The sequence below is a fragment of the Artibeus jamaicensis genome, unplaced genomic scaffold (genome assembly GCF_021234435.1).
Source record: "Artibeus jamaicensis isolate MK-2021 breed Jamaican fruit bat unplaced genomic scaffold, CSHL_Jam_final contig_793, whole genome shotgun sequence".
Classification (NCBI taxonomy): Eukaryota; Metazoa; Chordata; class Mammalia; order Chiroptera; family Phyllostomidae; genus Artibeus; species Artibeus jamaicensis.
The window spans coordinates 2,550,296-2,577,986 of NW_026521975.1; the positions used below are offsets into that span (position 1 = coordinate 2,550,296).

At 44.7% G+C, this 27,691-nt stretch overlaps 1 long non-coding RNA gene and 1 pseudogene across 1 annotated transcript; both read left to right on the forward strand.

Moving 5' to 3' along the window:
• The first annotated feature begins 1,180 nt into the window (after positions 1–1,180).
• LOC119037405 (uncharacterized) lies at positions 1,181–9,219 on the forward strand. The gene is made up of 3 exons (XR_005080191.2): positions 1,181–1,245; positions 5,945–6,153; positions 7,139–9,219. It is a non-coding gene; the product is annotated as an uncharacterized LOC119037405 (long non-coding RNA).
• Positions 9,220–24,372: 15,153 nt separating this feature from the next.
• On the forward strand, positions 24,373–27,259 carry LOC119037388 (60S ribosomal protein L9-like; annotated as a pseudogene).
• Positions 27,260–27,691: the final 432 nt, after the last annotated feature.

Here is a 27,691-nt window from a genome sequence, read left to right on the forward strand (position 1 = left end):
ATTGTGTGTCAACATCACGAGGTCTCAATTCTTATCCTATGAGAATAGCCAGATCTTACGGTTTTAAAAGTCCAGCTGCTCTTATGGGTAGGTCTATCAGTTAAGTGTAGGCCACTTTCAAAGGTTGTCCATGTACACATTCTGCAGTTAAGTTCCGATGTGGCAGTTTAAACTTCTGCTCAGCACAGCATCTTGCCCACTTGTTAGCTTCAGTGTCCATGATCCAACTGTAGAAGGGTGCAGCCAGTGGGCCCCCAAAAGAAGTGTAACAGGGCACAGCCAAGAGGGGGGTCCCAGAAAAGGATTTGGGATGGGGTCCAGAGCTCAGGGTGTCCAAAAAAAATTAAGATGTCCTTCTCCCCCTCCCCAGGTGTCAGTTGGGGGAAGGCACAAATGGAGCAAGGCCACTGAGAGTTGTTTCGCACAGCAACAGTTTTGCAGCTAACCTCTGGAATGATCATTTAACATATCTTTAACTTGTTTCATAGATATGTTAAATAGCTGTGGCCAAGTTTTGAGCCAGAGAGAAGGGAGTGGCTTCTACCCAGGATGTAACTGGGGGGCAGGTCCCCTGAGTTATAGTGCCTGCGTGAGAGCTTGGAGTTGATTGGCTCCACGCCATGGGGCCATACCTGCCCAGACTAATGATGGCAGCCCAGTAAACTTGGGAGTCCTGGAAAGTGTCACTGATTGTAGGAGGAGTTGGAAATGGGGCTGCAAAGGAGGATGGGTGCAGAGATTTAAATCCAGATGCGGCAGCCATTGAAAGGGGGAGCCACACGGTTTCAGCAAAGTGAGGGTCCCCTCTTGGCCAGGTGAGGGGAGAGCCATGCAGTTTTGAGCAGAGTGAGGACCCCCTCTTGGCGAGGTAAAAGAAGGAGCCACGTGGTTTTGGCAGAGTGCAGACCCCCTCTTTCCCAGGTGAAAGGGGAAACCATGCAGCTTTGCCAGAATGGAGATCCCTGTGACCAGATGAAGAAGAAAGACACATGCTTTTGGTGGAGTGCGGACCCCTGCAGCTTTGGTAGAAGAGGCCCACACGGCTTTGGGGTGCTCCCTTTGACTGCATGGCCTGGGAAGCAGGAGATACTTTGCCTGGAACTTGGTACAAAGAACTCTTTGCCAGTGGACCGTGAGAAGGTGCCACATGACTTTGGATTAACTGGAGATCCTGCCTGGACTGCAACACAGCTGACGATACCAGCAGCCTGGAAAAACGGACGTGTGCTCTTTTCCTGATTTACGGTACCCGGAGCTGGGACAGTGGGAGAAGGGAGAGAGGTGGGGGTGGGGGGGGGGGTGTGTGTGTGTGTGTGTGTGTGTGTGTGTGTGTACCCTAAAGGACTTTGATATTTTAGTGGAGGTGTTAGGCCTGAATAGCATTACATAAACATTTCATTTCCTTTTCACAAATCTCTGGCATTGAGAGAGGTCTTTCCAATTGGTGGTGGACAGAAGAGCCCAGTAGATACTAGTATTCCATCCTTGGGAGGGGCCCCTGTTGTTCTGTAGCAGTTTCTGGCATCCCTAGGTGGGCCAAGTATTGCCCCCCACCCTTGGACCTCTGTTTGGTAACAGGATTTGTAATGGGGTCAGAACTCAGGGTGTCCAGGAAATACTAAAAATATGGCATGTCCTTGCTCCCCACAAGTCTGAGCTGGAGGGATGGGATACATGGAGCAGGGCCACTGAGTTGTTTTGCATAGCAATAGTTTCATAGATAACCTCTAGAATGGTCATTTAACATATCGATAACCTTTAACTGGTTTCACAGATATGTTAAATAGCTGTGGACCTGCTTGGAGCCAGGGAGAAGGGAGTGGCTTCCAACCAAGATGTAACTGGGAGGCGACTCCCAGCCTGAGTTACAGCACCGGCATGAGAGCTTGGAGATGATTGGCTCCACGGCATGAGGCCACGCCTGCCCAGACTCACTATGGCAGCCCAGTAAAGCTGGAAGGATACGGGAGTCCTGGCAAGTGTAGCTGATTGTGGGAGTCAGAAATGGGGCTGCAGAGGAAGACTGGCACGAGGACTTAAACAGAGGTGGCAGCCATTGAAGAGAGAACTACACACTTTTGGCCAGAATGGGGATTCCTGCAGCCCTGTGAGAGAAAATCACCATGTAGCTTTAGCAAAGAGAACCTCGAGGCTTTGGCCAGAGTGGGGGGCCCCTCCCCCGCAGCCATGAGAATCACCATCATGCAGCTTTGACAGAGAACTGCCACAGGGCTTTAGCAAAGAATCACCATGCGGCTTTCTATTTCTTTTCCTGAGATACGGTAGCTTGGACTGGGCAAAGGGGGAGAGAAGGACTGTGTGTGTGTGGGTGTTTGAAGGGACTTTGGAATTTTGATGAAGACATTAAGTCATTACTCTTAAGTCTGTATCACTTGAATAAATAATTGCTTTCCTTTTTACCAGTCTCTAACATGGAGAGCTATAATTCTCTGGTGAAGGGAAAGGCAAACCTAGTACAGGGGGACCCCAGGAGAAGCGGGGGTCAACTAGGTAACATTGTGGGACCCCTTCCCTGGCAGCCAATCCAGGAAAAGCATGGGAGACCACATATGCAGTAGCTTTACAACTACTTGTCACAGTAAAAGCCTGCCAAAACTAGCCAGGAAGGATCTACCCTATAAGAATAGAGTCCCTCCAGCCCATGAGGTCAATCTCTGCTTGGAGTTGGCCTGCTCCCATGTTCTTGGCTATAAACTCTGGGTGTTTGGTTCAATTCTTTGTCCTGATCACCAAGAACCTGGTTACCTGTGCCCACCTGTGATTATTAATTTAATATTAATAACCACATTTAATTCTACTTGTATATTTACCAGCTGTCTGCTTAAAAACTGATATGTCTTCTACAAAGAGTATCATAGGACCAAGTGAAATACTTGGTGTTTTGTTTCCCAAACACTGGGTCTGTTAACCCAGTTCATTTTTCTTAACAGGAAATCAAATGGACTTGGGAAATGATAAAAAGTATGCTATTAGGAACCAAAGATGATGACAACAAGTAGAGGTCAAATATACAAATATACCCATGCAGAGTGAAAGAAATAATACATTTTGAGGCATTCTCACAAAAAAGTTACCTTTTTAAAGAAGAAATTAAATTATATTTCTTTACCAGAATTTTCAGATATAATCCACTTTGTAGAATATTTGGAATACTGAATTCCCTTCTCATTCTTATTATCAAATTAAGACTTCTAATATTTCTCTAGAATGAGTATTATGTCCAGAAAAATACAAAGAGCTCAATAATGCAACAAAATATACCTGAAAAGCACATATTTAAAGATAAGATTATCTTTTACTGTTAAATTATTTAAAGTAGTACTCAAAGTAACTTATGAATGCAAAGTAGTCACAGTTATTTTATATGTGACATAACAGCTAAGAAGCTGAAAAAGAAAAGCAATGGGATAACAGAACAAAACAAATGAGAGCAGAGTCACAACGTCTATCGAGCCTAATATTCTGTAAGAAGAAAATATATATACAAGTTGCGCTTGTAAAAGCCTGTTGTGGAAACTTATGGCTTTTGGAAATGAGTGGTTAACCTTGGATAAAGCCTAAAGGAGATGCGGACATTTTGTTCCCAAATGCTTCTGCGTAACAGCAGAGCACTCAGTCACAGACAGAATCGCCACTGAGTGAGGGTTATGCAGACCAGGGTTGGGAAAGAAGAAACCTGGCAGGGAACTGAGGTAGGAGTCAGAGCAAACAAGATTGCAGCAAATGGCAAATGTCAGGGTACAGATAACGATCGAATACACAGGAATTCAATACAGGCTGTTTATGTGGCCTTTCTTCCCTGACTAGAATAGAAGTTCCACGTGGGCAGGGATTTTTAATTTGGTCACTGCCATACCCCCAGCTTCTGGAACAGTGCCTGGCTCACAGAAGTTGCTCCATAAATATCTGATGGGTAAAAGAACATAATCTAAGTTTCGAAAGACAAATTTGTTGAAAGCAATTAAGTTCCACAACTATCAAATGAACACCTAAGCATGCTATGCCAAGTGCCTACATGTAACATGGAAATAACTTCTATCAGACTGCAATGTGACATGAGAATTAAATGGTAAAATGTCAAGCCCCAAGGCTCCATTTTGGATTTCCTGAGTCAAAATCCTGCTGAGAAACCCAAAATGTGGCCTTTTAAACAGGTATCCAGGTAAATCTCCTACATATCAAAATTTGGATTCTCTAAGGAGGGCTTTGTAGATAAGTAAAAAGATGTAATACAGAACTCTCTCTCAAGTACATCAGTAAGTAAAATCTCAAGGGTGAGGGAAGCTAATATGTAGGGTGATAACTATGGGCCAGGGACTGTTAAAGATGCTTTCACACATAATAATTTAATATTCAGTAATCCAAGGAAGTAGATTTATTATATCTATTTTTAAGGAAACAAGTTCCAGGACAGTAACAAACTTGCCTAACCTTGCATAGCAAGGACCTACAGAGAGTACAAGCCAGGTTTAAGTCCTGAGGCCACGTGCTCCAGGATAGAGACATTCCATGGCACCTGTGTTCAGGAAACATACATAGAGTCGGTTTCTGATTAGTTGAGTCTGTCAAGATGAATTTGTGGAAGTCGGGATTTTAATTACGGGTGTTTAGCCTTAGACCTAGAATATCTAAATCACCTATCACTTTAATAATCATAATTTTAAAAAAAGGAGAATGCTGGGTAATATGGTTTGTTTAGGGCAGAACTAGAAAACTCAGGTGCACAGGGTGGGGAAGAGGGGACAACAGGAGGTACAGTCACATCTAACACTGGGGCTCTGCTCTGGCAGGGCAGGTGCTCAGGTCTCATATTTCAAAGGAAGTCAAAAGCCCACCTTACTGTATGAAACGCCCTGATTTTTAAATATAGATAACTAATTCAAATGTTTCAAAACACACCTTGAAGGTCTAACAGGTCTGGAAAACCAGGACAGGCTGATGGGCTCCCAACTGCAACTTCTGGTCTGGACGATGCAAACCCCAGGAGTACAGCTGCACAGATTAACTGTGATGTTGTTTAGTGAAAATGGTGCAGACCAGAGGTGTATGTCTGCATTCTACACACACGAAGACAGAGACTGACTGTCACTACTGCTGATTTCATTTGATAAAATACATGTCATCTTTTGATATTCTACAGATGTATCAGATGTGGCCTGAAGGCCAAATTTGTGTAAACTGAACTGGGCGTTTCTAGTAACTCAGCATTGCAGGGTTCCCCCCTCATTTGGGTTTCAATCTTCAATTGGCATTGAAGATCAACTAAAATTTTATGATTCTAGGGGTTTCAGCTCCTTTTAAAGGTAAATGGTGTAAACTCTGGGGGAAGAACTTCAGTTCTAGGAAGCAGTCCATACTGCTTTATAATAAAACGCATTTGGAACTTCCTAACTGGGACTTCTTGCTATTAAAGAGTTCAGGCAGCTCTGTTTCCAAGCAGAACTTCTCTCTCACACACAAAAAGACCTGATATACTACATGATATGACAGACGTGCTAGAACTAGCCTGTGAGGTTATTTTTTAACATTACACGGTCTAAATAATTTTCCATTCTTCTAGTATTGGCACTGCTTTAGGGGACATTATCATGTCTACCTGTCATGGCAAGGTTAAAACGACCCCTCTCCCTCTGTGTCTTTATTTCTGCAACGTGTACACATTTACTTAATGTTATCCAGAGGGGCGATGTTAACCGACCAAAGCAGACGTCATCATTAAGTCAAGTTCCTACAATGCACCCTCCCAAGTCTGGCGTTGCTGAACACAGTATAGACGCATCAGCACCAGTGTGGACGGACTAAAAAGGCACTTACAAGGATGGGCTGCCAGGATTCCTTGTCTCAAGCCCCGACCAAAAGCCTCCAGGAAGTGAAGCCGGAAAGTTCTAATCTCATTTTCACGCCTCTGTGTTTTTTATTGTAGTTTTCCACTGTAAGACGAAAAAGCATCAAAGGAGTCGAGCGGACTTTTCAGAAGAAAAGCCTTCTCTCTCCTGGAAGCGTGGCGGAGCCGAGTACCCGGAACAGCGTCCCCCGCGCGCTGCCGCCCCCTCCCGGGGCAGAGTGCCGCCGGCCAAGGCGACGGGCGGACGCTTTTTTTGGTTGATTGTTTTAGGAAAGCTCCTGGCGGAGGTAAATCCTGGGCTTCAAAGAAACTAAAGAACTTAAAGATGTTGCTTATCACGCGCGCAACCTCCCAAGAGTCTTCTCTGCCCCCGAGCAGGGGTCGTAATCGCCACCAGGTCCTCCTGAAGCCCTTGGGGCTCTGAGCCCTCCTTCTTTTACTACTTATTCCCCCCACTTCTCCGTACCCTCCAACGGCCTTCCTCTTTCTCCCACTTCACTCCTCCCCCAGTCTCCCATCCTTTCCTTCACCACCCCCCTCCTCTCCCTGCCATTTCCTCCGGCCCGGCTTTCTCCTCCCCCACCGCCTCCTGCCTCCCTTCCCCCACTTCTCCCTCTCCCACCCCCGTCTCCCACCTCCTCCTTCCCTCATTCATCCTTCACCTTTCGGTCTCCTCCTGTCCCCACTTTCTCCTTTCCTACTTCCCACCTCCTTTACTCCACTTCTCCCGCCGCCCAGCTCCCCCATCTCCGCCGGTCTCCTACTTCCTTCTCCCTCACTTCTCCCCATCTTCTCATCCTGCCTTCTCCTCCTGGCCCCACTCCTTCCTTTCGCTACTTAAGGCCTTTAATAACCTCGGCCACCTCTCCTGACCCCCTGGGCTACGGGCAGCTCCCTCCCTCGATGCTGTACACGGATTTGGGCTCACTGTGGCTGCAAGGCCCTGGGTCAAGAATTTAGATGAGAAAGTTTGCCGGCAGCCCATTGGCCGCTACGCTGCAGCCGGGCCTCCATACTCCCCTCCAGTCAGCTTGCGTCCGGGAGGCCAGCTTTATACAAGGGCTGGTGGTTCCCACCCAGGGCCAGCGGTCTCAGAGAGCTCGAAAAGGAACTGCGAGGGGGGTTGGGGAGGAGGAGAGGGAAGGGCGGGGGAGGGAGGTTAGAGCTTCGTGCTGCGCAGGCGCAGGTTTGGGTGCCGAGCAGGGGAGGTAGGTGTTAAGAGCTGGACAGCAGAGCCCTGGGTAAGGAAGTGTGTTGTATTTTTGTTGCCAGACATGATGGCCACTTCAAACTCAGTGGATCCAGCACTACAGCCTGAGAGCACAGTGCCTGCTTTCCCAGCAGACAGGCCCAATAAGTAGCAGGTACCTGATTTAAAAAACAAAAAACCTATATGCCGTTGTGCTAAGAACTTTGCCAAATGTGTTGCATTTAATCCTTGTAATGAGCAGGAGAGCCTTTTATTCTCGTTTTACACATGTGGACACTGAGGCATGAGCAACCTAAGTGACTTGGCAGTGACTGTACACTTTTTAGTGGCCCACCCAGGACTCAAACCTGCATCTGCCTGGCTCCAAAGCCCACATTGTAATTAGTATTGCTTGTGTGAAATAAAATGGTTTACCTTCCGCAATGATGAAACTGACATCTTGTATGGAAGATAGGCAGGTTAGGTTGTCTGAACCCCGAGAAAGGGAGGGAAAAGACACCTACTAAGAAAGGCTTCTTGTGGCTAATGGAACTCAAATAAAAAGCGGAACTTAACTCGCTGGGTGGTTCAGTTGGATGGAGTGTCCTCCTGCGCAAGCAAAAAAGGTTGTGTGTTTGATTCCGATCAGGGAACAATGGGTTAGCCAAAAAGTTCGTATATTTTTTTAACTTTTTTTGTATGCTGGCTATAATAATGCTTTGTTGTCTTTAACTCCATTCAAAACAATTTTGTTAGATTGTAGTGTGACAGCATGCATTTAGAAAAACTTGACAAAATTGGTGAATTTTTGTGCAACCATTTTAATATTGAAGATAGAAGAAGATATATAACATTTTCAGCATGTTATGCTTGATTATTTCAAGAGAGGTAAAAACTGAAATGCAAAAAAAATTGTGCAACTTAGGCTGGCGTGGCTCAGTGGATTGAATACCAGCCTGTTGACCGAAAGGTTGCTGGTTCAATTCCCAGTCGGGGAACATGCCTGGGTTGTAGGCTGGGTGCCCAGTTGGGGGTATGTGAGAGGCAACTGATTTATGTTTTTCTCCTCTTCTTCCTTTCTTCTCCCTATAAAAAATTATAATAAATAAAATCTACCAAAAGTGCAGTATGGAGAAGGTACTGTGACTGACTGAACATGTCAAAAGAAGTTTGTGAAGTTTCTTGGTGCTATTGACATTTTTGCCAAATAATTCTTTGCTGTGGGGCTGGTTTATCATTGGAAGATGTTGAGCACACCCTGGCCTCTACTGACTAGAAGTCAATAGTGGGAGAGAGCCGACATAGTCAAAATATCCAGACCAATAAAGTTGTTGGTGAAAATGAAAAACATATCTTTTATTTTACAGGAAAAAATATATGAACTATTTGGCCAATCCAGTAGTAGGTTGCAGGTATGATACCCAGTTGGGACATGTATAGGAGGCAATGGATGGATGTTTCTCTCTCACAGCAGTGTCTCTGTCTCTGGCTCTCTCTCTGCTCCCCGCTTCCTTTCTCTCTAAAATCAGTGATCATATCCTTAGGTGAGCATTAAAAAAAAAGTTATTAAAAAAAAAAAAGCAGAGCCTAGCAAGCAACTCTACACAGGGGCCTCTTATGCAGACTGCACTTCACAGTTGCACTAAAAACACTTGCCTTGTATTGTGTTTCTGCCCCCTGAAACAACCCTTATAAAGGAGTTCTTGGAGTCTTATTTCAACCAATCAGACCAAACGCTTTCCTCAATCAGAGCTGCGCAACACTAACCAATCAGGACAGTATCTTTTGGACCAGTCAAACCGTAAGGATTTGGAGTCTTCATTTGCAAGTGCACTTAGTGGGTGACTCCTTTCCATATAAGGCAGTTTCCCTCTGGCTTAAAGAGAACACTTTCTTGTGAAGACAGAAGGTTGACTCTCCTTTCCTGAGCTGAAATACCAATCAGTCTCTTGCTAGAGCATACCAACTCAGAGCAGAGCAGAGCTGTCTAGCCAGGGAGGTGCCTGGCCCCAGGGCTGCATTGCCACTGTGATGTTTTCACAGCCGTGATAGCCACGAGCTGTTCTACAGCATGTACAGTATCACAATTGAGCTATTTTGCACTGAATAAAGTTTTCTTCCCTGTGCCCCAAATTCGGTATTCCTGTTGGATTGAATTGGTGCCAGCGACCATGAGTTGACTGTTTGCAGGTAGGGAGATGCTCAAAGTTCTACACTTGTATCTCACTTGACTATCTCTAGGACAAATCAGCACATCTCTACCTTTCAGGATGTAACATCCTGAGGCTTTTCATTAGCAGGAGCCTGAATCCTGCTAATGAAGAGTTCCCAGATGGGAACTAAGGAGCTATTGTTTCTATTAACCAAAGTCTCCTGTGGTTCCTTAGGGAAATAAATCCCCAGAGCCCTAGGTTGGTAACCCTGTGCAAAATTACTGGTCTATTCAATAGGATTTTTAAAATTTTTTTATTTTATTGATTATGCCATTCAAGGTTAGACCATCTCCACCTATGCCTCCATCTTGGCGGAAGTCTATTCAATAGGATTTTTAAAAGTTTCCTCAAATTCCCATCCTGCTACAAAGGAATATACAGTTGTGAGGAGGCAACAAGGCAAGTTAAACTTGAAGATTTAGTAGGACCCTTGCAACAAACCCAGAAATCTCTGTTAGACTATGAAGAAAATTGGGGAAAAACTGGGATCCTTGGTTCCTATGGTATTTTGTAAGGTGTTCACTCTGGAGACTAAGGAGATGGGTGGTCTGTGGTGATGGCGATGAGACTTCGGTTCAGCATGGATGTGCCTTCCTTTCCTGTTTATTCCCAGAGATTATAAAAGCACACCTGGTGCTGTTGGGCTTCTCCAATAGTTGTTGTTTTTTTCTCTGAAGGTTTCAAGACACCACTAAGGATGTTTTTGCTTAGTAGCTATTTTTACTACCACTTTACATCTACACTCCTAAGTCACGAGAACACACCCTAGTCCTCACCCAAAAATGAAATGAAGATTTGATAAGCCAAGCCTTCTAAGAGAGGCAATGGGAAGCCTGGTCCTCAAATACAATGTCGTACACATGTTCCAACAGTGCAGATGCCCTAGTGTTTAAGACACTGTGTGTGGGTAATACCTCAGGGTGCTGTCTGAGAGTTCATTTATTTCTAAACTTTGTACAGCTGCTCTGTTGAAAAATCCCCCACAGGAGCACCAGGAAGTTACCCTGCTGGCTATTATTACTCCAGTTTTGTAGGTGAAGAGCCAAAACCACCAAAAATAGCTTATAATGACCTGACACCCAAACCTTGTGGGTGGGTGAGGTAGCAGGCCTGTGGCTCCTTGGGTGGACAAGCAAGTGGAGAAGAAAACAGATCCCCTACCATGGAAGGGGACTCGGGTTCCAGGCAGCCTCTCCATGCAGAATTGGGCCATTTTTTCCAGGGTGGCCAACTTTCTGGAGAATCCTGTTATCATGACAGCCTGATGGTAGTAGCCGAAGCCCAGGCTGCCTCTTCCTTCAGGTACCTAAATCAGGCTTTCCTTGTGAGCATGAGGAGTCCTGGTCGCTGGCCAGACAGTGTCCTTCCTCCTGTAAGCCACCCTAAAGAGGGAAAGGGAATCATGTTATTCCACACAAGCACAGACACTGCAGTGTCTGAAGCTGACAACCCACCTGCCTCCCCTAACAAGTACAATGGCTCAGAGTAGGTCCCTCATCTGGCCCTTGGAACTCTCTGCTGTTTGCAGGCTGCCCTGTCTGCCACTGCCACCCACCACGCCCCTGACCTTTTCCTGAGGCACAGTGGGCAATACAGGTTTTGGCCTTCTGACCACCCACCCACGAAGACACTGTGTGGGTCTCAGGTATGGTGCTGGGGCCAGGCACCCTCAAGCTTTGGATGTGGCAGAACGGTGAAGGAGGCACTCAGGCCTTTCAGCACCTTTTAAATCTTCCCAGGCAGAGCCACTTCCTCACACTCAGGCTGCCACTGGCTCTGTCACCAGAGATGAAACCCAAGTCATAAAATCAGATGAAGTTCTGTGTAAACCTTGCCAGCTCACAAAGCTAGAAAGTTGAAGACAAAAGTTCTACCCCCTCACTTTGCAGCTGTAAAGACTGAGGGGGGGTGTGCTGATGACCTGACTTGTCACACAGCTGCTCTGTGGCAGGAGTCGCACCAGCCTCCCCAGGGCTGTGGCATTACCTCCTTGCTGTCCCCCTTGTCTACAGCACTACAGCATCTTTTGACTTCAAAAAACAGCTAGAAGAAATTAGTCCTCCAGCCTCTTCATCTCCGTGTTCCTAGCTGATTAAAACTGGCACTTTTGAGAGTGAGTGGCCCCACCAGTCACAGAGGGCCAGTACTGTGGGGAGTGCTGATTCGGAGGAGTGGAAAACAGGCAGGTGACTGAAGGCATAATTGCCAGCCTCCGCCTCAGGCACCTGGGGACATCTATCATTCAAGTCTTTGGGTTTGTGCCCTAGGTAAATACCAACCCACAGAAAGAGTCTGAGTTAACTCTAGTCACCTGATTGTTGGCCCTCCGGGAGGGAAAGCTGGAGGAAATGCCATTTCATCAGCTCATTGGCTTGGGATGAGATGCTGTTTGGGCCCCACAGAAGCCTTCACAGTGTCAGTAATGCAAATTCAGGACCTACAGTATGATCCTGGGCCTTTCAGGGACTGCTGAAAAAGCAGAGATGGTTCTGGCCTTGTCTTTGCCCTTAGTTAAGACCCTTTGGTTATAGATAATCAACTTGAGCTTGAGAGAATGATGTGTGTAAAGCAGTATCTCATGAGGCTCAGGGACAGATGGCTACTGGGACCCCAGGCAGGACTCCTCCTCCAGCTTGGTTTCATGTGTCTCTCAGCCACCAACTTTGCCTCCTTCTTCTCTATGATCCTCAAAAACTACCACCGTTCCCTGTCTGACCCTGGCGACTGGCCATGCTCAGGCCAATACCAAATTCCGGGGGGAGATATTTTTCCCAATGCTCAGGACAGTTTTTGAACTCATCAACTTTGGTATCTTTTAGTGCTTCTGCTGTTTTTTTGTGTCACCTCTTCACATCAGCGAAATGTTTCCCTTTGAGGACTTTTTTCATTGGGGAAACAAACACAAAAAAGTCACTTGGGGCAAGATTGGGTGAATAGGGAGGGTGGGGCACAGGGGTCATGCTGGTTTTGGTTAAAAACTACTGAACACTCAGTGAGGTGTGGGCAGGTGTGCTTGTATGTGACCCATCATGAAATAGACAAACGCGTTGAAAGAGTCTTCAAAAAGAATTCACTGAACCTGAATGCAGCCTCTCACAACACCACCAGCTGGCATATGGATACAGGTGGGTTCCTAGAGTGCTTGCTTAGTAGGGGGAGTCAGTACTACAAGGGGCCTGCCCTCCAGAAGACAATTCCATTTTGGGGGGTCCCCCCTCATATATATATAGGTAGACATGAAATATATTTATATGTGAATATAGATAGATATAGATCTATAAAAATATAACTAAAAACTGTTAACACTAAAAAAATAAGTAAAATAAAAACCAAGGAAAAACAGGTAGCCATTGAGCAGAGTGACAAAAGATGGCTGAGCTCTAATTCCAAGCCTGGACCGATTGTTAAACTTCACTCTGAGCTTTAATATTAAAGGCAAAGAAAAAAAATATTATGAATGAAATAGCTATTATTTATTTTTAAAGTATAAATACAATCCAGGGGCTCCTGGGGTCATCGCAACTAGTTTACGAAGGGACTCTCTCTCAGGACCCTTCTGTCATGAGGGTACAGTGGTGTCTCTAGAGGCTCCATGGCATGTCACATGACCATAGATTGAATGCAGAAGCAGATATGAGAATCCATGTGACCTATACTAAGCCAGACAATCAAGAGATTTGCAAAAATTTTAAATAATGTCATTCTCCTCACCACTGTTGATTTGGAAAATATATTTTTACAAACCAATAATTATGTTGATATATTATGGATTTATTGCTGTTATTTCAAATCAATTAATAAACATTTAAATTCTCGTTTTAATTTCTAATGTGGTAAGTATTTATAAATATATCCTATATAAGAAAAAAACTCTTTGGGGTTCTCAACAATTTCTAAAAGCATAAAGGGGTCTCGAGACCAAAATATTTGAGAACTGCTGATCAAGAATATTAATATTATTTATGCATCTGAGATGGTGACTTTTGCCCCAAAAGTTCCTCTCTAGAAGGCAGTGTTTACCTCTACATTCGACCCTATATGAAACTAAAGTTGTCAGGAATGGATGAGGTATCATTTTGTATGCATATATTCACTTATTCCTCATTGTATCTGTTCCAGAAATACTCACTGAGCACCTGTTATACATATCCCAGGTATTATGCCAACTCTGTGAGTCTAATGAGGGGCAGGACAGACTGATCCCTGTCCCCATGGAGGCTGTGGTGTGGTTCCCCAAGGAGGAACAATGAGGACTTGAAAATAATTCAGAGTCCGTGTAAAACTAGATGGAAACCTCTTTTGTTTACAAGCTACCAGTTACAAAAAAATACTATTCAACCCTCAGCCACCTTCCCTGACCCCCTGGGCTGCGGGCAGCTCCCTCCCTCGATGCTGTACTCGGATTTGGGCTCACTGTGGCTGCAAGGCCCTGGGTATTTTTATTGAGGCTAAAGATTTGAGGTGAAAGAATTTCCTGGCAGCAGGACATCACGTGTCAAGTATTGGATTTACTGGTGATTTAAGCTATAGCAGCCCTTGTCTGTAATTACTGTTTAAATGTATGAAGCATTTTAGAGAAATTGAGTATCTACATTAGAAAGTATTATATCTGTATTACAAAAGGACTTTCACTTTGGAAATACTGGACTTATAAAGAAAGTACCATAATCAATAATATTATTGATTGAATGATTGATCAGTTCATTGTATACTTAAAACATGATTCCAATAATCACATTTGACTCACAATTTTGTAGTGACATGTATAATGCGTTTTGTAAGAGGACAAAGTTGTCTGGTAGAAGTTACAGTAAAAAACAAGAAAGCAAGCTTCTAGGTATAACCAGTGTCTGATGTTAGGGGAGCCTCAAGCCAGGAGGAAAAGTCCAGGGCAGGTACAAGAGAGGTATCCAAGAAAATATGAACTACCAGGGGTAAGCAGAACTTAATTTTTTTGTTTGACATTTCTTCTAGCATGGTTGGGCAGGACGGTCAAGGCAATACATATAAATTTCAGCATTACACTAGACAAAAATCTTTTATAATGTCCTGTTAATTAATGGAGAGATGTAGGATAGATTAGATTGCTTTGCAGCTGGTAGAACAATCACTTCCAAAATCTTGGTAATGGATCCATTTTAACTTTGATGGAGGTCTCTGTTGACTTGCCCCAGGCCTCTAGTTTCAGTCTTACTCACTCAGCACAGTGGTACCCTGCAGAAGTCAGCCATGACAAAGAGGGAAAGAATGGCTTTTATATTAAGGTGCTAGAATCAGGGTCCAAAAATATTTGTAAAGACTGGGACAATGTACCAGGTCTAACAGGATAAAATAGGGTAGTATCCACCATTGAGCCCCAAAAATCCATCCAAATTCAGGATGTTTGAAACCGGCATGTTTAAATGGAGCCAGGATGAGGCAAAGACAAAAACGAATCTATAAAGACTTTGTTATCATCAGGCCACTGCTTGGTTTCCTGAAGCTCCATGACTTTAGGAGGTGTTGGGCCATGGGTCAGGAGGGTGAGGGCGGGGAACAAACTCAGATGAGGAGTGCGGTTTAAGAGTGTGATATACGAAAGAAAAACAATACACTCAACAAATAGCTTCTTCAAATGCTCCAAGAGGGGTCCCAGATTGTGTTAATAGAAATACTATGTCCAAAAAATCAAGGAGAAGTTAGGCCTCATGTGGAATATTGGAGGCAATTCTGGGTTACAGACACTGAACATTTAAATGTGGAGAGAAGACAGCAGTTAAAATGAAAGGGGTCTTGAAATCATGTCACATCCCTGCTCTCAACTCTGCAGAGTGTGGCCTTGTCCAGGCCATGTGACTCCTGGCTACCTCTCAAAGCTCGCTTCTGGCCCTGTCTTTACTGACCATCTCCACTTCAACCACACTGACTTACCTGATACTGCTCAACCATCAAGCATTTAGCATGGTTGGGCCTCTGCTCTCCCCGAATGTATTCACATGGCCCATTTCCTCAGTTCAGTCAGGTCTTTGCTCAGATGTCACCGCCTCATTAGGACCTAGAAGCAGTCCTATTTTCCAGTCTCTTTACCTTGATTTTCCTTAAGCGTAAGTATCATTACATGACATTACATTAAGAAGTTGTTTGTTTAACTGTTTATTTTCTGTCTTCCTTAGTAGACTATAAGTCCAGGAGGGCTGGAACTGTGTTTGGTTTCCTCTTCCATCCCTTGCTCCTTTACCTTAGGGATTCAATGATCACCCTGTGATGGACTCAGTGAATAAAACAAGGTCGTACTGCAAAGTGCCAAGGGAAGCCTCTGAGAGCTGCATCAAATGCTGGAGGAGCTACTTGATGGGAGAGGCTTTCCGCAGGCGGCCAGCCTAGAATGACCAGCGGGCACTTGAGAAAGAGCGTGGGAATCTTGGCTGTGTGTAGAGAGGCTTCTAGCAGTTGATAAATGTGGGCCACTCAGAGCCTCACAGCCATGAGACAAGTTTTCCTCAGAAGTGAGAAAGCCATCTGCAAGGAATTTTGTTTGGAACTGCGATTAGAGAGTATTTAAGATGTTTTTCTGTTCCAAAATTTTATGAAATCATCACAGGTCAGGCCACCTCTTTCTTGTTTAAACATTTTTTTAATTTGGTCTACTGAAATGGTCTTTCTTCCTTTTTAAGATTTTATTTATTTATTTTTAATGAGGGGAAGGGAGGGAGAAAGAGGGAGAGAAACATCAATGTGTGGTTGCCTCTCACTTGCCCTCTGAGGACCTGGCCTGCAACTCAGGCATGTACCCTGACTGGGAACTGAACCGGGAACCCTTTGGTGTGGCTCAGTCCAAGGAGCCATATCAGTCAGGATGGAAATGGTTCTTCTGTGTGAACATTTACACAGTTTTGAATGTGATGATGGAATTCAATCTGTAGAAACAATGTCCATTTTCTGAAATATGGTTTAGAATATGTGGGATTTAGAGAGTTTTATGTCAACAGGGAATGTGTATCATTCTCATAGAGCTAAGAGGGATAGAAATGTACCTAATTTTTCTTATTAACATGTCAAATGCTCTCACCAGCCTTATACATAATTATAAGTGTTGCTTTCTGAGTATCACTCTAGATGAGACATGGCATCTTTTCCAAGGAGAAGGATGTTAGCACTCGGGCTGAACTGTCATCAGTTCAGGTTGTTGGGCAGGAATTTTCCCAGTATGGACAGGCAGACAAAAAAGTAAACAAGACTCTGGGATGTCGTTTCAATGAGGCAAAAGTTTTCTTTTTTGAAAAGAACACTCAGTGTTGAGTATTAACATAGAGCTTAGAGAACACAAAGGTCTGTGTATTTTTATGTTAAACAAACAAAAAAAAACATAACACTGTAGACAACTCTATGTTTCTCACTCAAAGGAAAAGGGACAAAATATCAGTATGGAGGGACTCCGGCTGCCTCCCAGCTAGTAGCTCCAGTGTGGACTTACTCCCATGGTTCTGAAACAGGCCAGGAACAGAGATACGCCTGAAATTATGTCCTGGGAATCTGTGACTGTCCGCACGGCTATGTGATGAGATTTTTGCTGCCTAGACACGTCAGAGGTTGGAACCCCACAGCTTGTGTTCTGGTAACCTAACAAGTAGAAAGTCTTTCCTGGAATTCTGAATTTTGAAAATTTACTTCAAAAAGCCCAAACATGATTTCAGCACATGAAAACAACAATAAACAAAACTGAGCTGTTTGAAAGCTACATAAAGTCTGACTGAACCTTCTCTCTCTCTCTTCCAGAAGCAACCAGATTTTAGAACACAGTTTCATGAGAAGGGGAGGAAAGTACAATATATGGTTGTTTGATATTAGTTCCTAGGAACTTCCCAGGAGGCCAATTTGTAGGGAAATGGGGTCCATGAAGCCAGAACAGACCCAAGGTCAGCAACTGGGGGGCTCCTATTACTTCGTTCTGGGATACAAAGCAACCAATATTCTTTCTTGGGCATCAGCACCAGAGAATGGTTTTTCTAAGTAAAATGGCTTTCCTTTGGGTCTGACCCAGGGCTGCCACCAGGGCCTCACTCTCCAGGTTCATCTTGTGCCTTCCAGAGTAAAATCAGTGCAATCAAGACAACCAAGTATCAAAGCAATTCTGTTGCAGTTTCTGGTTGATGCTTCACTGGTCTCTGATCCCCACTGAGCTGCCAGCTGCCTTAGGACAAGGACACATCTCGTTCGCCATTGTATCTCCACGCACCTTGAACAGCCCCAGTGTCGAATGTGACAAAATTAAAAGCTCCAAAGGAACACAAGTCTACATTAACCCTCTTCTGACCCACAGCACAGATCACATGGCTTAGTGTGACAGTGGAGTTTTCTTCTGCCAAATTGCCTTGGATTTTCAAGGCAAGGCACCAGTGGTGCATTTTGTCACCTGAAGACTCAGTTCCTGGTGGTCTGGGGTTGAGGGCAAGGACTGAATCCTGGTTCACCTGAATCTCCCATACAGTACCTGGCACCCTACAGGTGACCAGTAAACGTGTTGAATAAAAGAATAGAGTGATAGCTATTGGCCCTGCTGGAGTTTGGCGGGCTGCTGTCATTGCCCAATGGATGGGGCTCTTTCAAAACAAGACATGTTAGGAAAGTGGATTTCCCTGAAGGGAAAAGCTGTGGGGGCAGCTAGCCTTTTTCCTACCGCTTTCTGGGAGGGTAGGGGAGGAGAAACTGGGGACAAAACTTCCCAGAGTCGTGGTCCTGCCTGAGGTCTTAGCGGGATCAGGCGCTCCTCGGCTGCTTAAATGATGAAAGCCCCAGAAACAGGAGCCAGCAGGTTCGGCGGCAGACAGGCGTTTCCTCCCCATGTGACACGGTGACTCCAAGCGCTGCCACCAAGTGTCTCAAAGGTGAGGAGGCACACCGCGGCCGCAGAGGCAGCTGCCCATCCCGCAGCTCCTCCTCGAGGCCTCCATTTGGCGACTCAGCCTGGGTCTCCGCCGCCAGGAAAGAGACACCTGCTGGTGGAGCGCGGCAGTGCGGGTTTCCCTGGCCCTGGCGAAATGCAGGCCCAGCCCTGGGGCGGGGGAGGCCAGGGAGGGGCCTGCAAGCGGGTTCCGTTCTTGGCAAGTGGGTTCCCGTTCTTGGCAAGCGGGTTTGGAATTACACTTCCAAGGGCACGATGTGCTCTTGTCTTTGCACATTCTGTGAAAGACTGTAAAATAGGCAAATGGTCAGGTAGAAGAGAGTCCATATGATCCCTGCCTTGGCCCCTCTCAACATCTTCAGCCAGCGAGGCCCCCACACCTGCTGTCCCCTGAGCTGCCAGGACAAGAGAACACAAGAACGGACCCCAGACTTACAGGGTCCTTGAAGGGAGGGCAAAACCTCACTAGATTTAAGTTCACGTAGTCCAGCTAGACTGCAGGGGAGGGAAACACTTACCCATGCTCTGCTTCAGGCAGGAACCCCAAACCTGCAGAGAGGAGGGAAAGTGGAGGAAAATTTGGTACAGTAACTGGTCAACACTCTTCAAAAGTGTTAAGGTTATAAAAATCAAGAGAAGTCTGAGGAACTGTCACAGACTCAGGCGACTGTGGGAGAAATATCCAAGTCCAATGTGGGATTCTGGAGAGGATCCTGACACAAAGGGGACATGAGTGCAAAACTGAGGTCTTCTGTTAATAGTATTGCACTGATGATAGTTTCCTGCTTTTGACAATTGCACTATGGTTTTAATAAGTTATATGATTAATAAATACTAGGGGAAGCTGGGTTAAGGATGTCTTACTTCCTTAAGGCTGCTAAACAAAATGTCACAGATTGGGTGGCTTATAAAAACAAATTTATTTCTCACAGCTCTGGAAGTCGAAAGTCTGAAATCATGGTGCCAGCAGCTTCTGTGTCTGATGCGGGGTGCTTCCTTGTTCATAGATGGTGCCTTCTTGCTATGTTCTAGGAGCTAGGGAGCTCTCTGGAACCTCTTTCACAGGGGCACTGATCCCATTCATGAGGGCTCCCTCCTCAGGACTTAATCCCCCCCAACACCCCACCTCCTAACATCATCACATTGGGCATTAGGATTTCAACATACCGATCTTGGGGTGACACAAGCATTTAGACCATAGCAGGGGATATGTGGAGATCCTCTGTGCTGTTTTTGCAACTTTTCTGTAAGTCTAAAATTAGTTCAAAATAAAAAGTTTAAAAACAGAATATATTTTTGTATATGTGAATTAGGGGTGGGCAGTGAGTGGTTTATGATGTAAAATAGGGTGAACTGTGGTGAAAAAAGTTTACGAGCCGCACTGTGTGGGTGTAGAGGGCATGCGGGCCATGCAGTGAGGGCCAGCTCCTGGAGCTGAGGTCCCAGAGGATCCTGTGGGTGCTGTCAGGGAAGGTGAGACACTGCAGACCACACGCTGTGGTCAGTGAGGGGGCTGGGGTTGTCATAGTGCCATCAGGCAGGTAGGCCTCAGTTCAGCTGTTTGACAGTGGCTATGGATTTCAGATGGGGAGGAACTCTGACCCCAGCAAGTCTGAGAGGTGAGTGGACACTGTGGATGTCACAAGGCTATCCTGTTATCACCTACAATGTCCACTTTGGGGGAGGTTACATGCTAGAAAGTGATTCCATGCAGCCTAGGGGAATTTGATAGTCTCAGTTGTGTTATTTCTTTGATTTTTTTTTTTGGCGGGGGAGGTGGAGTGGGAACCTAATTTCAGGTGTCTGTTTCATAATCTGTTTCACAATCAGAGTTATGATTGAAGACCTATTTCAAAACTGAAACTTCTCTCAGTCCTAAAAGCCCCAGGCAGATAAATGTCCTTCTTTCACTAGAAATTCTTTATGCAACCTGGAGGAGTGGAAGATTCTGGTAATTCAGTAACTTCTAACCTGCCTTGCAGATGTATCAAGTTGGAGCGGTGATTCTCAACTGAAGGCAGTTTTGTTCCCCAGGAGACATTTGACAACATCTGTGGACATTTTCACTTGTCACAACTTTGTGTGTGTGTGTGTGTGTGTGTGTGTGTGTGTGCATATGTGCTACTGGCATCTGGTGGTCGGCCAGGGATGCTGTAAACATCCTGCACGAGACAGCCCCTCTGCCCCACAGCACAAAATTACCAGCCCCAAATGTCAAGGATGCTGAGGCTGAGAAACCCTGAGTTAGAGAAGGTGAAAATGTGAAGTCAGTTTACATTCAGGAGAGTTGCCTGGGTGCTTTTAACAAAAGTAGGGTATTAAACTTCATTTCTTGGCTTGATTTCAAGTGGCTAATTATAACTTGTCTACCTAAAATTTACACTTCATTTTTAGCTGGTATCTTCCTCCAGTTTATGCATAAACAGGCCTGGTGTGATTGTATTCCTGACAACAGGACGACCTTCTGTTCCTGAGTCAGTTACAGGCCAGCAGTGGGCGAAAGGGTTGGTCCTGAAGCGGTTTGAAACCTTTGGGGGATAAACAGCACTAAAACGAGAAACTCAGTACATTATTATCATTATTAGTAGTAGTATTTCAGCACTCATTCCACCACTCTAAGCATCCCCACAGGATTGCCATTAGTACAAAGGTCAAGATCAGATTCCTGACCTTCGGTCTAACCAGACGCAGCCCAGAATTAATATGTGAGCCTTTAAAACTAGGGAGCGAAGGCTCTGCAGCCTTGGCGCCTGCTCCCAGCCTCTGGGAAAGGCTGCACCAGCAACACCCAGATTCAAAGAGAATCTTCAATCTTCTATTTGTACTCACCGTTCCCAGATTTGGAGCAGAGCAGCACATACTTGTGTATTGCTTCAAGGCAAGAGCAAATTTTGAAGGTATTAAATAGACTCTTACTTAAGAAAACAAGACAGCCCAGAAAATGTTCGGGGCAAGGCTCGCTTCTCCCTTTCTTTACTTTTTAAAGGCTATGATCCACAGGAACTAGTATAAAAGACACATGGACAAGAACTAAGGGGGGTGGAAATGGGAGGGAGGTGGGGAGCACGGGGGGGGGGGCTGGGATGGGAGTAAAAAACAGAAAACTGTACTTGAACAACAATTAAATAAAAAAATGTTTGTTCTTGAAAAAAATAAAGGCTATGTACCTTTAGCATGGCAAAATTTAAAATCAGAAGTTGGCTGCCTACTGATGGACAAACCAAATAACCACCTTTCTATAAGCTACACAGACTAGTTTGTGAAACTGGATTTTTTTTTTCCAAATATTTTTACATTAAACAAGCCCGGACAGCTACAGACAGGTATAAAAGGAGCAGGTTGGGCTTTCTTTTTTTCCTTTGAGGGTTTGTTTTTGGGGGGAGCAGGGTGGTTTATTTTCCCTAGGATTTCTGTACTGGGAAAGATAGTATCAATCTCATCTATAGGAATCTGGACTTTTGGTGAGGTGTAACTTTGGGGATTGTGAATGGTGGTGTATGTTGTTTCTTTGCCTGACATGTCTTTCTCCAAGTAGGTTTGGGATGGAGACTCTCCTACCTTTTGTATAAGGACAAGATTCCACTGACTTCGATTTCATTTTTTAGTAGCTGACTCATCCGCACCCTCTTACTTAGCCCCTTAAGAATATTATGAAGGTGCTGAGGTGAGAGACAGAAACTTAAGCCAAGGGGCAGAGTTTGTCTTTGCGAATCAAACTGGTATGTCCTGGACAAAGCCTGAGACCCTGGCTCCTGGTTGGGAAGAATCACGGCATAATATGTGTTAATATTTATTGGCTGTTTAGTAGGTGCCAATCTGCGTCCAAGTTTTCCTGTGGCATGGCTCATCTAAGCCTTGCCACAACACCTTAAGGTGGGTGCTACTTGTAGCCTCTATTTTAAAGATGAGGGAACTGAGGCTCAGAGAGGCCAGATATTTTACCCAAGGTCACGGAGCAGAAAGGCTCTCCTGGAATTTGAAACAAACCATCTGTCTCTAGAGCCCTTGCTCTTGACCTGTTCCAAATAAGCAAACAAACAAATAAACAAAATCAACCATTAATAAGTCCTGGCCAGGTGGCTCAGTTGGTTGGAGTGTTGTCCTGTGCACTAAGAAGTCACAGGTTTGATTCTCGGTCAGGGCATGCACTTAGGATATGGGTTTGACCTCTGGTTGGGGCATATATAAGAGGCAACTGATTGATGTTTCTCTCTCCCTTCCTCTCTCTCTGAAATCAATAAACATATCCTTGGGTGAGGATTAAAAAACATATAATATTAGCTTATAATAACTAAATAGTTTGTTTTTTAAAAATATTTTAAGCTATTTTCACATTCATCACCTCTTTTGTTCGGGAGGCGTGATGGTGACTACAGTGCTGGAAGGTGTTTCTTCGTAAAGTGAAGACACTTCAGAAATGGGAAGACACAGTCTTACACAGTCTTCCCAGTGCCACACACAGAAGGCTGACTTGAGCAAATTCGGTGCCTGAGAGATCACCTGTTTATTCTCCTCCTGCCCAAGACAAATTTAGATGGTGGGTGTTTTAGGTTTTCTTTTCATAACACTTTTTCTTTTTCTACACTTTTCCAGAACACGGTGCCATGGACACCCTTTTGAAGTTTAATTACACCCCTGGCCTTGCACCGCACAGAGCGTTTTACTCATGGCTGTGTTTCTGGAGGCTAAAAGCATGGCAGGAAGGGCGTGTTCATCTTGGAACTGATACTCAAGAAGTGAGTTCCTCCCTTGAACATGGCCTGAGATGTATCACCACCCCATCTGGGAGTCCAATCTCGGGTACATAAGGAGCCGACTATAAATTTTAACAGTAAAAGGGAGCAAAAAGCCATTAATTTGGATGAAAGCTGATGAGACAAAGTACAGCCATCTATCATTTCTTCCTGTTTCAGTACACATATGTCCCTCTGCTGCCTCCCCACTCATTCACAGTGGGGGAGGATCAGAGTAGGTAGCAAATCACCACCTTCCACAATGTCTGTTCTCGTCTCAAGATGGCCTTTCTGCATCAAGTTGGAAATGGAACAAGTTGATAAGGTACAGACATTCTCTGCTTATGAGATGTGTGGCAACTTGTGGGCATGGGCTATGAGGCCCTTTGAAATTGGTTTCCAACCTTTGTGTCTAGCTATAGCACCTGCCACTCTCTACCCTGCAGCTATGCCAGATGGTGTGTCCCTTTTTACTCCAGGTGAGGGAGGAGGCAAGTCAAAAAGCCAGTTTAGTCTTCTGAGGACTGGCTTCCTACTTCCTCTAGGCTGCAACTTTGAGCCTTAGAAACAAGACTAGGATGAGTGCTGGGGTCCCAACTTGGACCATCTTGGCTCAAATCTGCAAGAGACAGGGAATTTAAGGTAGGAGGCACGTCATGCCTCTGCTCAGTCCATCTGTGTGTCTCCCTCATCCCAGGATGCCTTTCTTTCTTTATCTCTGGAATTATATTTTTCTATCCATATCCAGCCATCTTCCAGAAAGAAACTTTCCGTTCATGCTTTACTTGTTACCTTCTAGGCCCTAATCATGTATAAATACCTTAAGCACCATCACAATCTTAAAGGCACAGGTCAGGTGTTATTGGTGAATCTGAGCTCCCCTGAGTATTCTGTGCTCAGCATGAGGACAGCCCTTCCCACCCCCTCATCTTCCTGAGCTTCTGGGGATTGGGGCTGACCCCTTTCACGTTCCTATTCCTCACAGCACTCAACTTAACAGTTTACATCTAGGTGCTCACTGTGTGTTTGGGGATTGAGTTTTATGTAACAACCATCATTCATGTTAACTGGATGAACACCACTCTTGTAGAACTCCAAAAGATACGGGAACCTGGGTAAGCTTCATAGTTAAGACTGAATGGTCTGTCCATAGTGGGCCCATGAGAAGGGCTGCACATAACCTGGAATTTTCCAGACAGTCTTGGGTTGAAAGAATCTATCTTCTTCTGTGACTATGTATATTGTATTAATCTTACACTAGAAGTTCTAATTGGGACTTGGAAAATAACAGTGATTGCTTCACATGGACAAAACCAACGGGGAGGGTGGAAGCAAGGGAGGGAGGTGGGTTTGGCTGGGGTGGTGGAGAGTGGTGGGGGGAAAACGCAGAAAACTGTAATTGAACAACAATAAAGTAATTAAAAAAAAAAACAATGATTGCTTTATCTGTGGAACATCCAGAATAACAATAATAATAATAATCCACCCGAATGAGTCAAACATTTGTTAAAGACAAGCATAAAGGTAAGTAAGCATGACCACAGAATGAGGCAGGTAGGTGAGAGAAGTTTGTACTATTTTTCTGGCTTTGTCATTTGTAAGTTTTTTCGACCAATTTTTCAGTCTCCTTGAGGTTCTTCATTTTGGGCTCTGCATAGGTCTGACCCAATGAAGGTGTCAAGTTTGCTATAGAGCTGCAGCAGAAGTCTCTGACACGTGATCTGTTTTCAGGTTTATGGATTACTCATGGTGACTGTCAGCTCTTAACATAGATAACAATTTGAGGCCGTCCTAACCGCTAGCTTAACTTCTTTCAAGGAGGCCTCTGGCTTTTCCTTGTGAGGGTTACCCTTCTTTTCTGGCAGCTCAAAGGACCCCATTTGCTTAGAATTATGAAGTACTGTGGACTCTAAAAAAAAAAAAAGAAGATATCTACTAAGAAGGGTTCCTGGTGGCTAACTGGGCTATAAAAGACACAAAACAAAAAAGAGAGCCTAGCAGCTATTTGTGCACAGGGGCCTGTCACAAAAACCACACTCCAGGGAGAAACCTGCACTTAGTTAGCTGCCTGCTTTCTGCACTGAGCTGCCTGCCTGCACTGCATTCCTGCCATCTGAGCCAGCCCTTATAAAGGAGTTCCTGGTGTTATATTTCAATCAATAGAACTGAGGCTTTCCCTGTCCAATTGGAACTGTGCAGCTATGTCCCCCATCACCATCTTTACAGACCAACCAGAGTCTCCGTTCTGACCAATCTGGACAGTGCCTTTTGAATCAATCAAATTTGCATAAGGTGGACCAATCAGGGACCAAGGGTGGAGACTTCTGTTTATATAAGTCAGCTGCCCTTTGGCTCTGGGAGTGCACTTTTCCTTTCCACTGAAGACTGTTTCCCCTGCTGGAGCCAAATACTGAAGGTGCCTTGCCAGCAGATACCTTGCCTCAGGGCTGAGTAGACTGATACAGAGCAAAGCTGTCTAGCTGGAGAGGGGCTTAGCCCCAGGGCCTCCTGGCCCCAGGGCTGCCTCACCCCATAGCCCCTAACAGCTGTGTGGCTTCTCAGCCATACTGCTTCATAATTGAGCTCTAACACTATTGAGTTGTTCTATAGCCTGGCTGTTCTTACAGCTATGCTGTATCACAGTTGAGCTGTTCGCACTAAATAAAGTTTCATTCTTCACCACACCCCCACTTAGGGATTTCCTGTTGGTGTTAAATTGGTACCAATGACCATTGGTTGAAATATGAGCCCTTTATATACGTATAGAAGGTTCTTTTTGTTTCTGGTAACTTGCACTATTCTATTCTATGTTAAGTCCTAAAGCCAAGGTGGAGGACATTTACAACTGGCTGTCTATAATCTCTTCTCTCCTGCTTCCTGGGATCTTCTCCCTGGACTTTCCTTAAAGTCCAGCTGTGGTGCCAAGACTGCGTCAAGCATTTCCCATGACCTGCAAAATCTATCTGTTAATAGACAAGAGAAAACTTACAAATGCAGGCACAACTATTTATTGCAGATCTATAACATTTTCCATGGAAGGCAGTGGAAATGGGTCAGGCAAGTGGAGTTTAATCCTTTATCTTAATCATATGCTATCAGTTTTCTTACGAGTGAATCAGATCAGGGGCTGGAGGGCTGGTGAGGGCAAGAACGGCCCGATGAAGACCGAGTCCTCATGTCTCTGGGCCGTAGGCATCACGGAACTAGGCTGAAGGCCAAGAGAAGATGTCAGCCCAAGTGACCACTTTTTAGTTTCAATTCCTTCAACATCCATCAGAAGGGTTAGGATTGGTGGGTAATTCCCAGAGATCCTGCTGCTATGCCAGACATGATTTCTTGAGCAAAGAGTATTTGGGGTTACCTGAAACTCCAAAATTGTCCATGTGATCATCTGACGTGCTTTAAAAATGTATTTTATTGTGGTAAAATACACATCATGTTTTTATACACATGAAGATTTACCATTTTAATATTTTTAAGTGTACAGGTCAGTGGTATTAAGTACATTCACACTGTTGTGAATTACTGCCATCCACCTCCAGCACTTTTTCACTGTCCCGAACTGAAATTCTGTCTTCATTAAACACTAACTCACCATTTGCCCTCTCCCCAGCCCCTGGCACACAACCTTCTACTTTCTGTTTCTAAGAATTTGGCTCTAGGAACCTCAGATAAGTAGAATTGCACAGTATTTGTCCTTTTGTGACTGGCTTATTTTACTTGGCACAATGTCCTCAAGTTCATTCATGTTGTAGCTTGTGTCAGAATTTTCTTCCTCTCTTTTTGCCACATCTTCTGTGAGACTAAAGGCCATTCTCATCCGTCAGCGTGTCGACATTCCAGAAAATGTCAACATCACTCTGAAGGGATGCAGTTACTGAGAAGGGCCCCAGAGGCACCCTGTGGAAGAACTTCAACCACACCAATGCAGAACTCTATCTCCTTGCACAGAAAAAGAAGAGGCTCCAGGTTGACAAATGAGGAAATAAAAAAGGCACCGGCCACCATTCGCACTATCTGCAGTCACGTACAGAACACGATCAGGGATGCTTCCCTGGGCTTCTGCCACAGGATGAGGTCTCTGTACACTCACTTCCTCAGCAACGCCACTATCTAGGAGAACGGGCCTCTTGTGGAAATCTGAAATATCTTCGGTGAGAAATACATCTGCTGGATTCAGATGAGCCCAGGCATTACTGGTTCAGTATCTCAAGGCCAAAAAGATGAGTTAATTCTCAAAGGTAACAACGATGCACTCATATCAAATTTAGCTGCTTTGATTCAGCAAGATACAACCTTTAAAAATAAAGTATCAGAAAATTGTTGGATGGCATCTATGTTTCAGAAAAAGGAACAGTTCAGGGGGCTAATAAGTAATACCTAAGTTATCCACCTATAGAAATGGCAAGATGCTGAATGATGTCTAAGACCAATTTGTGGTATTTTAAAGATCCAATGAAAGCCCTGTATTGAAAAATGTCTCTTCTTTTTCAAGGCTGAAAACTATTTCATTGTACGTACACATTACATTTTGTTTAGCTGTTCATCCACGGACACTTGGGTTGCTTCTCCCTTTGGGTGCTGGGACTGCTGTGACGTTAGTGAGTGCACAAATGTCTGTGACCCTGCTCACAGTTCTTGTGAGCGTATTCGCACAAGTGGAATTGCTGGATCCTACGGTAACTCTCTGTTTACTTTTTTGAGGAACTGCCATGTCTTTTTTGCATAATGGCTGTACCACTCTGACACTCTTGGCAGTGCAGGTCTTTGTAAGAGGCTGGCTTGGAGAAGACATGAATGTTCTTCTTT